This window comes from Ictidomys tridecemlineatus, chromosome 4 (genome assembly GCF_052094955.1).
Source record: "Ictidomys tridecemlineatus isolate mIctTri1 chromosome 4, mIctTri1.hap1, whole genome shotgun sequence".
Classification (NCBI taxonomy): domain Eukaryota; kingdom Metazoa; phylum Chordata; class Mammalia; order Rodentia; family Sciuridae; genus Ictidomys; species Ictidomys tridecemlineatus.
The window spans coordinates 93987100-94003809 of record NC_135480.1 but is presented as its reverse complement, the minus strand read 5'-3'; the positions used below and the strand labels follow the sequence as shown (position 1 = coordinate 94003809).

General features: G+C 36.4%; 1 protein-coding gene across 1 annotated transcript in view; it reads left to right on the top strand.

Moving 5' to 3' along the window:
* The first annotated feature begins 1058 nt into the window (after window positions 1-1058).
* Window positions 1059-16710, top strand: part of Rdx (radixin) — an 84391-nt gene continuing 68739 nt past the window's right edge. Inside the window, exon 1 of the mRNA XM_078046965.1 lies at window positions 1059-1199. The gene's annotated coding sequence lies outside the window, so the exon portion shown is untranslated. The remainder of the gene's footprint in view (window positions 1200-16710) is intronic.

Below are 16710 nucleotides of genomic sequence, written 5' to 3'. Positions count from 1 at the left end.
AAGGATATGAATTACTTGTCCTATAAAAGTTAAATACACTCTTGAGTTTTATTGGAATTTAAGGTTTATTTACAAAAGATAAACTAAAGCATTGCAAACCGGTTAAGCCAGGCTAATCTGATTTTGTGCACTTGTTGTAGCACGTTTTACTCTGAATCCCAGTGGAAATACCCAAGGGAGGCAGCTTGGAGAGTATAACACTGTTCCAGAAGTGAGAAGAGGCTCTATGTAGTCTGTTACTAACTGAAATGAGTGGACTAGAGTTAAGGCTCTCTCCAAACCTAAATAATTTAGCTTTAGCTGCTCTTTTGAGTTTCTACTTCCAACTTTTTCTTCTCAACCCGCTCCTTTTAAGGGCCAAGGAATGTCATTGATAATAAAAATGATCACACATCCTGGCTTGGATCAAAACTCGCTCTTCTGATTGTTGTCATATCCACTGAGGTTTTGGGTGAATTCACAAATTGCCTCCGAAAAAAAAGCAAGCTTTTCCAGTAGGTTAAAACCTACCAAAATAATTTAAACGTTATTTTTTGCAAATACAAGTTCCTCTCAGGTAGGCCCATTTCTCTCTCCCACTCCAGGATTTTCAAGCCGAGCGGCCAAGTAACGCGCCCCACCCGCGGCCGGATTCCCCCTGGGAAGAACGCCTCCCCGGGGGCGCTGGAAACGCCCTCAGTGAGTTCGCTGGCAACAGCGGGAGTTTCAAGTTTCCACTCGCGGGGGAGGCGGCGGGCGCACTCCAAGCTGGGCGGCTCCTCTACCCTTTGCCGCAGGCTTCGCTCACGCCCGGGGTTTTCTGCAAGGATTTGCCCCTCTTGACGTGTGCCCGGATTCCCCAGGGGCCCCGGGACGGCAGCCTCTTTCCCGCCTTAGCTGCCTCAGACCGCGGCCTGCGGCGGAAAGGCCCCGGGCGGGGCGGCCCTCGCGGCTGCGGCGGGGTTGGCGCTCAGGCCGCCGCGCGAGGCCCGCTGGCCGGGAGGGGGAGGCGGGGGGCGCGGGGCAGCCCCGCCTTTCCCCCCGAGGAGGCGCCGGGCGGCCATATTGCGGAGCTGTCTGCGGTGTCGGCGGCGCCTCTCCTCTCCAGCTGCCCGGCGCTCTCACCACCACCTCTCCCTCCCCGCCGCAGCCCCAACGCCTGGCGCCGCCGCGCAGCGCCCCAGCCAGTCGGCGCGCGGGCAGGAACCGCTCGCTCTCGGGTAAGCCGCCGGCGCCCTCCCTTTCCTCTCCCGGGCTTCGCCGCAGACGTTGAGGTGACGGCAAGAAGTTGCGGGGCCCTTTGCTGCCCGGCGGTGGCGCCGGCGCCCGGGCCTGGCGCGCCTTAGCTCGCGCCCCGCGGGCCGAGGCGCCGCCGCCTTGTCGACCCAGCCAGGCCGCTCCCGGAGCTGGCGGGAGCCGCGAGGCCCGGCCGAGTCGTGGCGGCCGCGGCCCCACAGTGCCCAGTTCGGGCCGAAGTCCCCGGCAGCCGCACGTTTCTCCTCCGGGCGCGGCGTGGGATCCGCCCTTAGCGTCGGCCTCGCACCCCCAGACCCAGGGAGGTCGGACTGGGCCGCGGGCTTGGGCCAGCACGTCCATGGGGGTATTTGAAAAATACTGGTAATAAGGGCATGTAGGATTCTGTTTTGCCATGCAGGGAAGGCATTGATCAGAACTTCTCCCCGACCTCCAGTCTGAAAGTAAGAGTGTTGAATTACTAGACAGCGTGCGTTCCTCCCTGGTGGCAAAAAGCTTGTTGCATTACAGGCTTTGGGGCGCCAGTTGCTCCCGCCGCCTGCACCCGCGAAGCCAGGCCCGCCTTCCCGCCTCCACTCTACCTGCTGCTGCTGCTGTTGCTGCTGCTGCTGCTGCTGCTGGGGGCCCTTTAACTTTCTTGAGCCCTTAAGCCACCCAGTTTATTAGCTCAGCCCCCACCAGAAAAGTTGAGTACCTCACAGTCCCCTTTCCTTTACCGGGTTCTGAGCTCAATTCCCGAGCTAACTTTGAAAGGGGGCAGTACGTTAGTTATTTCAGTTTAAATGGAGCACATCAGTTGCTACACAGATGTCATTTTTCTTTAAAAAAATCCCCAGGATTTGTTTTTCCTCAAAGAGTGGTTATTAATGAGGTTGAAAATATGTTAAAAAATCAATTTCATCAAAAAATAGATTTTAATATAGTTGAGATTTTACAGAAGACATGTTTAGGAGCTCCACAGCAGTCCTGTGTAAGACTGGCACGATGTAAATGTAAAAGTCCAAGATAATGAGGGTTTATTTGATAAGCGAGTACTTGGACATAGACATTGCAATCTATTGTTGACGGAGCATACAGTTTTTAGAACACTAAATACTCTTTCATATGATGGACGGGCTTAGAATGAACAATTGTCCCGTTCATTTTGCTGGATAAATAATGGCTTAGACCATTTGCCAAAACAGCATCATTAGATTTGAGGAAAGAGACTAAAATTTAGGATTGCAGTTTTTTTTTGAGGAGGGGTTGTTTTGTTTTGTTTTCAGTATTTGCTTTTACCAGTATATCTTCTAGAGAAGAAGATAATTAAAATATGACAATGTAAAGCACTTCTTTTGAGAAATTGTATGCTGTTTAAAGGATTGCAGCTTCTTAACCATGTTTAAACTATAGTTTGGAATTTAATAAGCAGATGATAGGAATGAATAACATTGGAATTGAGACAAAATTTGATTATGACACTTAAAAATGTTAAATTCTTGCTATCATGGAGCATATACATTGTTTTGTTCACTTCTTTATCCATACACATGAAGAACCTGTAGGAGGGGTTCAGACATGTCATTTATTTGGTGTGGGTAAAATATATTGAGTCTGTCCTACTTTTTGGAAATTGTGATTACTTAACTGGAAATTAAATTGATTATTGTTTTCCTTGTGATGGTAAGAAGTGACACACTTTGCAGTTCTTTCCTGTCTCTTGCTAATTGTCAGTAGTCTCAGGGATTGGAACAAAGGTTTTTTGTTGTTGTTTATTGCTTCACCATTCCCAACAACAGAATTGGACTTTTTTAATATTCATTTTTATCTTTGGCAGGCTGTTGAAATGAGAGTCTTTGTATATTTTGCTTTCAGTTCACCGTCTTTTAATATAATTAACAACAACATATTCTACAGTAGTAGAATCTGAAATGTTGAATGATGGTGGAAATATTGTTTTTTTTTTAAATTTATTTTTAACTTACTGCATTTTAACTTAAACCATTTAAAGATGAGGGCCAATTTTAACCATTATCTCTCGAAGACCAATAAGATTGTGAGGACTGGCTGGGTGTGGTGGTGCATGCCTATAATCTCAGCTACACCGGAGGGCTGAGGCAGGGGGATTGCAAGTTTGAGGGCAGCCTCAATAATTTAGCTGGACCCTATCTCAAAGTAAAAAAATAAATGGGCTTGGAATATTGCTCAGAGGTAAAGCACCACTGGGTTCAATCCCCAGTGCTACAAAAAACAACTGAAAAAAAGAAGACCCAAGCAGTACTGATGAAGCGTCTCTGTAGAGAATAGCTAATAGTCTTGTCTTTTTTTTTTTTTGTAATGCTGGGGTTCATACCTGGAGCCTTGTGCATGCTAGGTAAGCACTATCACTGAGTCATATCTTCAGCCCTTAGAGTATGTCTGGTAGAAGTTCATGTTACTGCTGTGCACCTGGGAAGTCTAGGAAGTCACCCTTTCTTGGATGGTTTTGGAACCTCCTGTAGATCAAAAGCTGGTGGGCACTACTTTCTCCTATTGCTGGGTACAGGATCCAGTAGAGCTGGATTGGGTTGCTATAGACTCTACCTTTACAAGGTTACTTTAAGGTTCTTGGTATTTATTGATCAGTAAAGGCTGTTCTAGGAACTTCTGACTTCTATAGCCAGAGTATGTTCATCTCTTTGGTGTTAGAGGTGTTCACTCTGATCTCAGATGGTTCCTCCATCTCTAGGCTGTTTTAGAGAAATCCTGCCTGTTCTATTCATTCAAGTTCCTGGTATTTTTCTTAAAATTTATATTAAATGTATATCTTAATGTTCACAACTATAATTTATTTTTATGGCAAAGTTAAAAAACCCAGAGAGATGTAAAGGGAAAGTTAAAGTTCTCTTCACTCTCCAAACTCCCCAAACGCTTCCAACCCCTTTTCCAGTCCTGTTAACAATTGTTAGTAATTCTTGTATATATAGAAAATACCAATTCTTATGCAAGGATAAACATTCTTGATATCCCTTGTGATTTTAAAGTTTGTTAAAATAAGATTATATTGTAAAAACACTAAAATAGTATTAATTATGTTAAATACTAAATCGCTTCTCATGTTTTCATCATTGAATGAATTTATGAAATATAATTTGCTGTACTCGGAAGTGTTTGTGTAAGTGCATGTGCAAATTTTTTTGACTAATGATTAAAGGTGAAATTCACTTTTTGTTTTTTTTCTAGAGTATGACTAATAGTAAACAACAACAACAATAAAAACCACATGGTGTCCTTTTAAAACAAGGTTCCTAGCCAGGCATGGTGACATATGCTTGTAATTCCAGCAACTCAGGAGGCTGAGGCAGGAGGACTGTAAATTCAAAGCCAGCTCATCAATTTAGTGAGGCTCTCCGCAATTTATTGAGATCTCTCTCAAAATATAAAAAGGGATGGGGTTGTGGTTCAGTGGTTAAATATCTCTGGGTTCAATCCCTGGTACTGAATAAAATAAAATAAAATAAAGGTTCATGATTTGGGTTAGTGAAATGTCCATGTAATATGTGGTTGTGGTTGTTTTTGTCTGAAAACTATTAAGAATAATGATCTATGTGATTTACTATTTATTCATTCCATTTAATAGAGAACTCTAGTGTCAACTTCCTTCAAGAAATGGTTCTTTTGGATTGGGAGTTGTGTAGTGACCCCTCACCCCCCACTAAATAGCTGTTATATATAGCAATCCTTATAAATTCACTAACTTAAAATGCTTAGTTATACTTCATAGGTGTTCTAAATTTGTGTATGAGTAAGTTTTGCATTTTTTCCTTCTGTAATATATTGGTGACTTTTTCACAGTTTAATTCTAAGTTACAGGTACTAAATCAGATCCCCCACCTTGAGTACTGGGGGATTGAACCCAGTGGCACTTTACCACTGAGCTGTATCACCGTTTCCAACCTATTTTATTTCTTGAGACAAGGTCTTACTAAGTTGTGGAGGCTGCTTTGAACATGTGATGCTTCTGCCTCTGTTTCCTGAATTGCTTGGGATTACAGGTGTGCTTCTGTGCCCAACTGTACTCAGTTTTAATTTATGTGTATAAACAAGGCAAATAAACTTTTTACATCGAGTTATCTAATGATCAAGAAATGCTGGTTACTTTTCTTCATAATTTATATATATTTGAAATAAGCTATTTTTGAGGTTTAGTAAAGTTGATTTGTTTGAAAGAGAATTCTTGCTAGTAGCCATTTTAGAGTAGGGGCCGGCAAACTATGGCCAGTGTACCAAATCCAACCTACATGTCTCTTGTTGTAACTGAAGTTTTATTGAAACATACATGCCTTTTCTTTACATACTGTCTGTGGCTGCTTTTGAGCCACAATGGCAGAATCTATATAGCTCACAAAACCTGAAATATTTACTATCTTTTCCTTTATAGAAAAACTTTGCTAACTCCTGAGTTAGAGGAAAAAATTTCATTTTGAAAGACTATTTTAGATACAGTATCAAAAAAGAAGTTACTGTTTTCTCCAAGATTATAGAATATATAAAGTTAGTACCTTCTAATTGATACAAGATACTTTCCCCCTATGTTTTACGTGATCTCTAAGGGCTTTCTAGACCTTGCATTCTTTTTTCATGTGTGAAAAGTTGAAGTTAAATAGGACCGACTACAGGTGAATTTGTGAACAGTTTTTGGTTTTTAGCCCTTACAACATTTAAGATGCTTTGGATACAAATAATAACATTTTCAAATTGTCTTAAACAATAAGGAAATTTAATATCTTATATGAGAAAGTCCAGAGGCTCAAGAATGGCTCAGTATTCTTGATAATTGCCAATCTAACTTGGGTGAGATGAAATCTTAGTTTTGATTTGCATTTCTCTGATTGCTAAAGATGTTGAACATTTTTTCATATCTTTGTTGATTGACTATTTATTCTTCTGTGAAGTGTCTGTTTAGTTCCTTAGCCCATTTATTGATTGAGTTATTTATTTTTTTGGTTTTTTTTTGGTGTTAAGTTTTTTTGAGTTCTTTATATATCCTGAATATTAATGCTTTATCGAGGTACATGTGGTAAAGATTATGGAACCAATCTAGGTCCCCTTGAAGAGATGAATGGATTAAAAATGTGGTATGTACATATATAATGGAATATTACTTAGCCTTAAAGAAGAATGAAATTATAGCATTTGCCAGTAAATGGATTGAGCTGGAGAGTATCATGCTAAGTGAAATAAACCAATCCCCAAAACCCAAATGACGAATGTTTTCTCTGGTATGGGGATGCTAATTCACAATGGCAGGGGGTACTAGGGAAGAATAGCATTACCATCTTAGATTAATTAGGTAGAGGGGAGTGAAGTGGGGGAGGGGATGTGGAGGTAGGAAGGATAGTAGGTACAATGGATCAGACATTATTCCCTATGTACATATATAACTATATGACTGGTGTGATTCTATATCGTGTATATCCAGAAAAATGAGAAATTATACTCCACTATATGTGAGGCATCAAAGTCCATTCTACTGTCAGTGTAACTAATTAAAACAAATCAAAAATAAAAAAGAATGGCTCAGCAATATCACCAAAGCCCAGTTTTCCTTCTAGTTCTAGCCTGTGTTCTTACCTGCTGACTTCACACTAAGGCCACTTTTCCCTTGTCCCATATTGGCTGTTGTAAGGACTAGTGTCTTATTCAGATACAATAATAAAATGAATGAAGGGGACTGTGTCTTTTCCAGAAGTGCCTGCAAAAGATAATTCTTCAACTTATTGACCAGGATTGGGTCATATACCATATCTAACAAGTGATTGACAAGGGAAATGGAATTGCCCTTTCTTCTTACTCTGTTTCTATTAGACTGTTTTCCTTAGTCATATACTACCTGTCTTGAATTCTTTCTTGCCACCAACCAAAATCAGATCCAAGATTGACCTGTCATACAAAATCATACATAATTAAGTATGAATATGTGCGCTCACATCTTCCTGGACACAAAATGTAGTTAAATTTTGGAATGAAAAACATTGACTACTGTTTAAGTACTTGACAAATTATAGTTCAGGAACTAAACTCCTCCTGCCTATTTTTGTGAACAAAGTTTTATTTGAACACACTACGCGCTCATTTGTTTACTAATGTATGGCTGCTTCCTGCTTTACCAGCTACTTGAAAACAGAGATGATACAGCTTACAAAAGCTAAAATGTTTGTTTACCTGACCTTTTACAAAAAAGTTTGCTGACTCTTGCTTTAAGGTATTAATCATACATTGAGACAGAATCATGTGCCAAAAAATTCTTTGCATTTTAGACTGGAGAAATGAGTAAGATATTAAGGAGTTCACTCCCTAGAGGGAATATAGATATGCCATATTGTATGTATTTTTTTAAAAAGAATTTTTGTATATGTAGATGGAGAGAATGCCTTTATTTTATTTGTTTATTTTTATGTGGTGCTAAGGATTGAACCCAGTGCCTCATGCAAGCTAGGCAAGCACTCTGCTACTGAGCTATAGCCCTAGCCCTTGTGTGTCCTAAAGTGTGTTACATGCTATGGTAGTGGTTTGTATAAAGTAGAATATTCATTGTAATAATGTTCCAACCATTCTTCTGTGATATGAGTTCTGGATATTTCTTCCTACTTAATTTTTTTTTTTAAAGTCTTCCCATTGTTTGTGTAAATTGGTTGTCTTTCAGTAAGCTAACCAGAGTGGATGTATTTGTCATGAAAAATCTCCCTTTCAGGAGAAGTCTCAGCTATGGTTAATTGACTCAAGAACCCTTGGGTCTTTAGGGAGTGTGTGAGATGGATTAAATTTTGATAGCTACCACAAGGACTCTTGATATTTAAGCTGTTTGTAGGTTCTACACTTAGAAAAACTATATAAAGTTAGTTTGTCAGTTAAGCAAAGGTAGTTTATATTCAGAAGACTTACTACTTATATCTAGTCTATTATAGTTCCCATTAAATGTGTCCAGTTAACTAGCCTTTAAATTTATTTTCGTTGTTGAATTAAGTGGAATTATTTAAACAGTTTTGGATAGAGATAATATAGACTTGAATTTGGGAAAACTAGTTGTGAAAACCTTTTCTTTTTTTTTTTTTTTTTTTTTTTTTTTGTGGTTCTGGGGATTGAACCCAGGGCCTTGCACCTCCTAGGCAAGAGCTTTATCACTATGCTATATCCCCAACCCTGTTAAAGTTTTACTTTGAGTCAGGTCTTGCTAAATTGCCTAGGCTGGCCTCAGATTTGGCCCTCATTCTCCAGAATAGCTGGAATTAATAGGTTTGTGCCACAGCCTCTGGCTTAAAGCTTTTTCTTATGTTGTCTCAGTGTTTATTAGCTTCATCATTTTATAACGTTAAAATAAGAGGAAAATATTGCCCTTGACACCAATCAACAGAAAAAAAAATGATCATTTTTTTTTTGTAAGCTTAATTCAACAAAAGCAGCAAATATTGAGGACTTATTGTGAGACAGGAACCATTCCAGCTTCTTAAAATGGAGGTTAAGGGTATTCATGATAGTAGAATTACCCTGTAGAAATGCTGTATACTTTTAATAATATTTAATAAGTGAATTAATGTTCTATTTAGAAAAATCAGTTGTATCTCTATACAAATGGGTTTTTTAGAACATGTAAAGTGTAGAATTATTTGTGAGAATTTCTTCAATTTGTGTGCTGCTTTCCTGCTACATATGACTTCATGAACCTGTTTTTATTTTACTATTTTTAAAACTGTATGAATTTTTAATTTTTTTAAAATGTAGAATGATCGCCTTTTGGCATTGGAAACTAATAATTACAAATGTATTATTTGCCTTTCTGTTCACCTAAGGAACAACACAGATATATTTTAAATTTATAAGACTCTTTTAGAGGAGAACCTAAATTCAGTGTAAAATTGTGTTTTAACTATCGTAGTTCTGCTTTATATTTGAGTTTTAGAAATTTGCTCTGTATTTTCATTTTTTCAAAAATGTTGAATATTTGGTTTCCTTGAAAATACTCTTAAAGCAGATACCATGTCTACATTAGCTAGTACTTAATGTCTTACTTAGAATTGCAAAACACCCTTGCAGGAAATCAAATGATAGAAGTGATTATACCACTTAATCATATGCCCTTAACAACAAGTTTAGAAGTAGTCTTTCTACTTGATACTAGTAAAGGAGAAAGCTTGAACAGCCTGCTTTTTGAAAAGTATTATTGTTTAAAATGAGCTTGTCTAGAATGATATTTTAGAAAAGCAGACGAGGATGGTCAAAATCCCCAGTGCTAGGATTTTAGGACTCTGACTCTGTTAACTCACCTCATGACTTTGGGCAAGTCACTTATGTGAATCTTAATTTCTTAATAGAAGGATGAAATATTGGAATACCTGTGTATGGCAGGAAGAGGAAGGGCAGTTATTAAGAAGATTAGGTAATATAGGTCAAGAATCTATAGAATGAGTACTACCCTTCTTGCTCTTGGTGTTACTTTTTTAACTTGGAAATGGGACTAAATTTTTCTCTTTGCTTTATCTGGGGGTCACATGGCATTTCATAGGCAAAAAATGCACTGTTATCGGATTCAATATTAACACTGAGATAAAAATATAATAAACATAGTCCTTTATATATTTTTTGGATCTGGGGTATGTGAGCTTGGTAGGGGGGCATTGTATCTTTACGCGTTTTCTTCCATAATGATTGTAGGCAATGGTAGCATTAGTAGTACCAGAGACTGTTTTCATTAGAAATTGCAGATATTTTTTATAATACACTAAAATTCTCTCAAGATGACATTTATATTCATCTTTACTTACAAATTTGGTTACTAGATGCATTTGTAGATACTGTTGTTTAAAGCATTAATAAAGAAGCACATACATTACTATGGCCTAAATTTGTGTTTTTTATATTTCAATATAAAATAATGCATTAAGTTTATTTTGTAACTTAATGCATTATTTCCTGCACTTAAAAATAATTTTCTAAGAGGAGATCTATAGATCCCTAGAGTGTCCCATGCAGGGAAAAATACCCAAATGGTAAAGAACTTCTTTTGCCAATGATGTTCCTATGTTGCTTTGACTGCCAGAGTTACTGTATTAGTTCAATTTATGTTTGTCTTTATAGTACTGCTTTCCTCAATAAATGGCCAGAGTTCTTCTGAAAGTTTAAGGAGAGAGCATTTGATCAGAGATCATTTGAATCTCAAAAGGTGGAAAAAAGGTTTTGGGAAAAGAATATCTTAAAGGTAAAATTAGGCAGTCTGCTGTAAATTATTGAAGCTTCATTGTAAGCTGTGTGTTTAGGAGCCTTAACAACACCTGCTTTACCACCTGGAGTCTGTTGTGCCTCTCCCTTGTGAACATAAGGCTGTTTTTCCATTGCATGAAGTACAGAGGAGGCTGTTTTAGGGTCACCCTCAGAATTGAAGGATGAAAGAGGGAATGTTTTAAATGCAGCATTGTGTTTTAAGTACATATTCATATGGGTACTTCTCTGGAAATGGAAAATGTGCTTTGTTATGGAAATGGAAAATGGCATCATCTGTTAAGACTACTTCCTATGTTGCTACCAAGATTGCACTTCATTGCTTTTTGGGGAGTCATTGTGGAAAAAAGGGTAAAATCATGCTAAGAAATTTAGGAGTGGGAAAGATTAAGAAAATTAAGAGTAAGGAGGAGTAAATTTTTTTCTTGATAATGTTATGAGGAAAGGTGCAAATATACAAATATTTGATATGCAAATATAGATCTTTAGAATATAATAGTTTACATATTAGTACTAGTATTATTAATTAGAGAGTAAAAGAAGACACTGAAAGATGTCTTCTTAATTAGAATGAAAGAAGACAGTGAAAGTATTTTTTGAAATTCTCATCTCTGTTATTTTAAATTAGGATTTAAAAGACCCTGATTAATATTAAATATGGGGTTTCTGTACTTCCAGATGTACTTTGTAACAGTACCTGTGTTTTTATTTGGTGGTGATGAGTGGCTAGTTACATGTTCTTACTTACCCTTATGAAAATATTGACACAGTCCTAGTATACAAAAACAAGCCCCTCTCCTCACAATAACAAAACCCTAGAGTAGCTATCTTGTTGTCACATAGTTTCCACATTACTTTGTGATTTTAATCACTGGCTATTGTGCTGCTGAGAATATTTTGGTAGAGATAGCTTTCTTTTGTGTTATTTTCTTAGGGGTTTATGCTAGGAGCAGAATTTCCTGTTCAAAAAAGCTCTTTTAATATATTAGCAACTAACTTTCTAGAAAAATGGAGTCAATTGTGGTGCTGCTAGTAATATTTATCTATTTATTTATCAATACAGTTTCCACAATATTATCATTAATGAGTACATAATCAGTAATACCTTAAAACCATTTTGATTTGTAGTTTTAGTCAATAGCACAGTTGTTCAGTTTTTAAAGTAAGATTTGTTTGTGAAGTCTCTCACTTAAGTGTTTACTGAGTGAAGTGTGTTTACAAGCAACTTTATTATGGCTGTTGCATATTTTCCTATTAATTTTGATATTTCTTTTATCCTACTTATGTAGGTTTTTAAAGTAAGAATATATTCATCTATTTTTATCATAATCTATATACCTCTTTAGGTATTTTTCTTCAAAATTAGAATTGGTATTTCTTGTGTTTTTGAAAAGTGATTAACATACTTAGATAATATTAAATAGTATTGTAAAGTTATAAGTCCAACTTCATTCAGTTTATTCACTTAGAATAATTTGTTCTTTCATTTTAAGAATTTTTATTTCAAAAGTTTTACATTTTAATTGTAGAAATTTAAAAACTCATTCTAATTCCCAGAGATTCAATATTTTGCATTTATGTTCATTTTGGTCTCTTTCTCATACTTTTTTAAAAAAGTGACAATATGCTATGGATGTTTTTATTTATTTGCAGTACTGGGGATAGAACCTAGCCCTTCACATGTGCTAGGCATATGGTCTAGCACTGAACTACATCCCTATCCCTTATTTTGAGACAGGATCTTACTAAATTCCTCAGACTGACCTTGAACTTGTGATCCTCCTGCCTTAGCCTCTTGAGTAGCTAGGATTGCAGGTGTATGTAACCACTGAACCACATCCTCCACCCTTTTTTTTTGGTATATTATTTAGAGACAGGGTCTCACCGAGTTGCTTAGGGCATTGCGAAATTGCTGAGGCTGCCTTTGAATTTGTGATAATCCTGCCTCAGCCTCCTGAACTGCTGGGATTATAGGCATGTGCCCCCATGCCCAGCATAACCTGCCTTTTTCCTCAGAGGTTTGTGCGTATTTTCCCTAGCCATTGAATATTTTCTGTAACACCTTGATTAGCTGCATTTTGATCTAGTGTAGTCTATACCATTATTCACTCTTAAGTCCCATATGACATCTACTTTTTAAACTTGCACTATAATTAGAATCTTTGTAGTTAAACCATTATAAACATTTTAAAATATTTTCCTTGGTTATATTTCCATAAATGAGATTATTTTTCACTTTTTTTAATATTAGAAAGAGGAAGACAGGCTGGTATATGATAGAGTTGTGGGTTTTAGGCATCTGAAGGATTGTAGCTTGTCCATTTATTGTCCATGTGACTTTTGGACAAGCTACGTTAAGAATGGACCTTGTGCTGGGCATAGTGACATACTTGTAATCTCAGCAGCTCAGAAAGCCGAGGCAGGAGGATGGCAAGTTCAAAACCAGCCTTAGCAATTTAGCAAGGCCCTAAGCCACTTGGTGAGACTCTGCTTAAAATATAAAAAAGGGCTGGGGATGTCGTCCTGTGGTTAAGCACCCCTGGCTTCAATCCCCATTACATAAAAACAAAACAACAAAAAAGTGGACCTTGTTTTGTTTCTTCAATTATAAGGTAGCCATAATGTAATCTCTTACTTTCTTCCTGTTTTTTTTTGTTAGTAAAAAAATCAAAGTATAAGAACATGAAACTATGGTTTATAAATATAAGGCATTGTTCTCAGTCACTTTATGTTCAATTGGCAAAGAGAGCCTCATTTTTCTTCAGATAATTTATGATAAACTGAAATAAAATGGGGAAGTGAAATAAAACAGGAAAGCCTAACATGATTTTTAAGAATGAACACAGAAGCTGGGTATGGTGGTGCATGCCTATAATTCCAGGGAGGCTGAGGCAGGGGGATTGCAAATTCAGAGCCAGCCTCAGCAACTTAATGAGGGCCTATGCAATTTAGTAAGACCCTGTCTCAAAAGAGAAAAAGAACTAGAGATGTGGGTCAGTTGTTAAGCATCCCTGGGTTCAATCCCTGGTTAACCTCCCCCCCAAACACTGATCTGAAAGTAGACATTTTTAGAAGCTTCATTTAGAAGAGTCCATATTCGTGATGGCTTTTATTAGCCCTTCCCCCATTTCACAGTTTGTATAGATCAAGTACACTTGTAGGAGATTTTGTACGCTTAATTAGCTTGTGTAAGACCCTGGTTCTGTTTTTGTTGGCCTGTCGTGTATACTTTTATGTCAGATGAGCTCTCTTATTAAGATTAAAACTTTAGTGTGGAGTATTTTGTTTGGAAGATCCTTTCCTGTAGAGTATAACATGAAGTAACTCTAACATCAAAAACCTGGATAAATTATTTCAATATTTACTTGCCTAGCTGTTTTAGAAATACCTTTTCTATAATCTGACTACTCTTAGTTTGTAGAATCTGGCATATAATTAAATGTTTGCTTTCTTTATTCTTCTTTACTAATGAAATACTGCATTGGAGAGAGACACCAACCATATGGTTTAGAAAGTAGTGTGATAGATGTGAAGCTCATTTGAATACCTGCTAACTTGCCCAGGGTGTGGTGGTAGGGAATGAGGTGGTAAAGGAATGTTGAGTAAAGAAATAAATGTAAAAATTGTTCTGGAATAGATTAAAGCAAAGGAATGAGTTAGATTGACCTCAGACTCCTCATCAGTGGTAACGGATGCCAGAATAAACTAGTGTCTTCCAAATGCTGAGGGAATAATGGTCAATTTAGAATTATATTTGCAAGAAAAGAAGAAAAGGAACTATTCACTGGGAAGATAGAACAATTCTAAACCTAGATTCACTTAAAATAGCCTAAAACATAAATTAAAAGCTGGTATTTTAGAAGAAGAAATTAAGATCCATATTGATTAGTTGAGAAAACTTGATATGTTTCTACCAAATTTGATTAAACAGACTAAAATGAGTAGTAATAGACTATTAAGAAAATTTTAAAAACTTGGTTTAGCTTGATTTAATTTATCAAATGCATACAATACAGTGTATTTATACTTGGGACAGTCTAGAAAGAAAGACACTGACCGTGTACTAAACATAAAATATCCTAATGAATTATTTGACTATAGAAGAATAAACTTAAAAGTAATGAAAAAAATCGGCATTCTACCTAAAGTCCTCTAACCCTTCTATTTGAAAACTAAAAAACAAAATATTTCTCAGTAGTGATTAGAAATCATGGTTGGAAATGGAAACATTTAGGCAGGACACTTAGAACTGTATAAAAACCTAAGCCACTGAAGTGCTACTTAGAAAAAATGCTATACTTTCAAGTAAGAGGCAAGGTTTTTTCCCTCAAATATTCCCCAGAAAAGAATTATATTTGTATTCTTAAGAAGTCTTTCATTATAAGATGCAGTCTTCTTTTTGAGCATGAAACTTCAAGAAAGGCACATTGATTTGAAACTCCCATTAGTTCACTTGAGTTTGGAAAGCTCACAGGGCTCATCTAGTGATTTAAACATAGGAAAAGGCAGAGGAATCTAGATCTGATTTAGTTAAAAAAATAATAGTAATAATAAATGAAAACAAAAAAAGAGTAGTTACAATGTAAATATATTAAAAATTTTTCCTATAGTACAAATGGGAGGGTGTCCTATGTATAATTGTGACTTGAAATAAAAATTTGATCATATGATACACTGATTCAAAAATACTAATATAATCTAGAAAATTATTGATTCAAAAAGTAGTCCAAGTTTTAAACAGATACTTTTATCTCATGTATATATTGAATTAGAATAAAATTATTCTATGAAGTTTGAGATGAAGCAAACAATATTTCTGAATCAGTATTTCATAGATCACGTTTTTAACATTTAAGTATACTAATAAATGTTATAGATGCACATTTAATTTAATATTCAAATCATAAAATTATTTTTGAATTTCTCACTGGTAAATTAGGGAAATCACTTTATTTTTGGAGTTTTTCTATAATTGGACATACTTAGTTGATGATTTTGATGCATGAACTAGTAAAGAAACAATATTGGAAATTACTTAGGTAAACTTGCAGTTGGAGGAAATAGAAAGTCAGCCCTCTGAGTAAAGCCAAAGCAACTAATGAGAAGAAAATGAGAAAAATTAATAGAAATTAACAAAATTAATAAAAGGTCAATGAAACTAAAAAAAGTGACTTTTAGACCAACTCTTGACTTCTGGCAAGACTAATCAAACAAAAGCAGGCAAAATTAACAGGAATGAAAAGAAGGTCACAAATTTAGATCTAGTAGAGAAAAAAAATCCTAAGAGAATACTATGAATAGATTTCTAGAAATACATAATTCATTCAGCTTTGAAGAAAAGTAGATTTGGCTCTGGGATAGGGATTGAAGTATTTGGCCAAGTCTTTTTTGAGATAAGCCAATTCGCCAAGAAACCCTGGAGATAGAGATTTGGGGACTAGTAGCTAATAGATTATGAAAAGCAAGTCCTTTTGGAGGCTGTTTTAATCAAGACCTGAGATGGTAAAGTGAAGGACTTGTGAAAACAGATTGTAGAAAAATTTGACTGAAATACATTTAGGTTATAAAAGTAGAGGAGTATAGATAGGGGATAGGTTAAGAACAAGTTAAGAGGTGTGTGCTTCCAACTGAATTTCATTGCCCAGTGACTGATAAAACATACACTCGAGCGTGCACATGTGCACATGCATCCCCCACACTAAAGGAGAAAGTTATCCCTAAAAAGAGGTTTATTGGCCTGTGCTTGAATAAAATTTAGGAAAATGACCTTATTTCAGTGTATATTTAGTTGGTTCTTGTGTAACAAAGTTTCTTGCCAGAGACATTACCTAGATAAGCTTATTCTCAAATAATGTATCTAATAGAACACTTCTGTAGTTTTCAAATTAAAATGATAATTTTTTGAAAATTAATAATGATTAAGAATTAGATATTTTAACAGATTTGCAAGGAGAGGAAACTTGGTTTTGTTAGATGTTTCTTAGAACATTTACCCTAAGATAATGTCATAATTCTTGATAAGATTTGTTGTCTTAGGGGGAGAAGATACAATTTACCATTGGTCTTCAGAGCAATTCTAAATTTCATTGAATGCTGCTAGCTTGCTGGTGAGCAGCATGAAAATTTTTAGTGTGCAAAGCTATGACTGTTTAATATGTATAGGTGGATAAGCTACATATATACTTTATTGAGATTTTAAAACTTTCAAGAATAATTAAAAAATTTGTAGTTACATTAGAATTT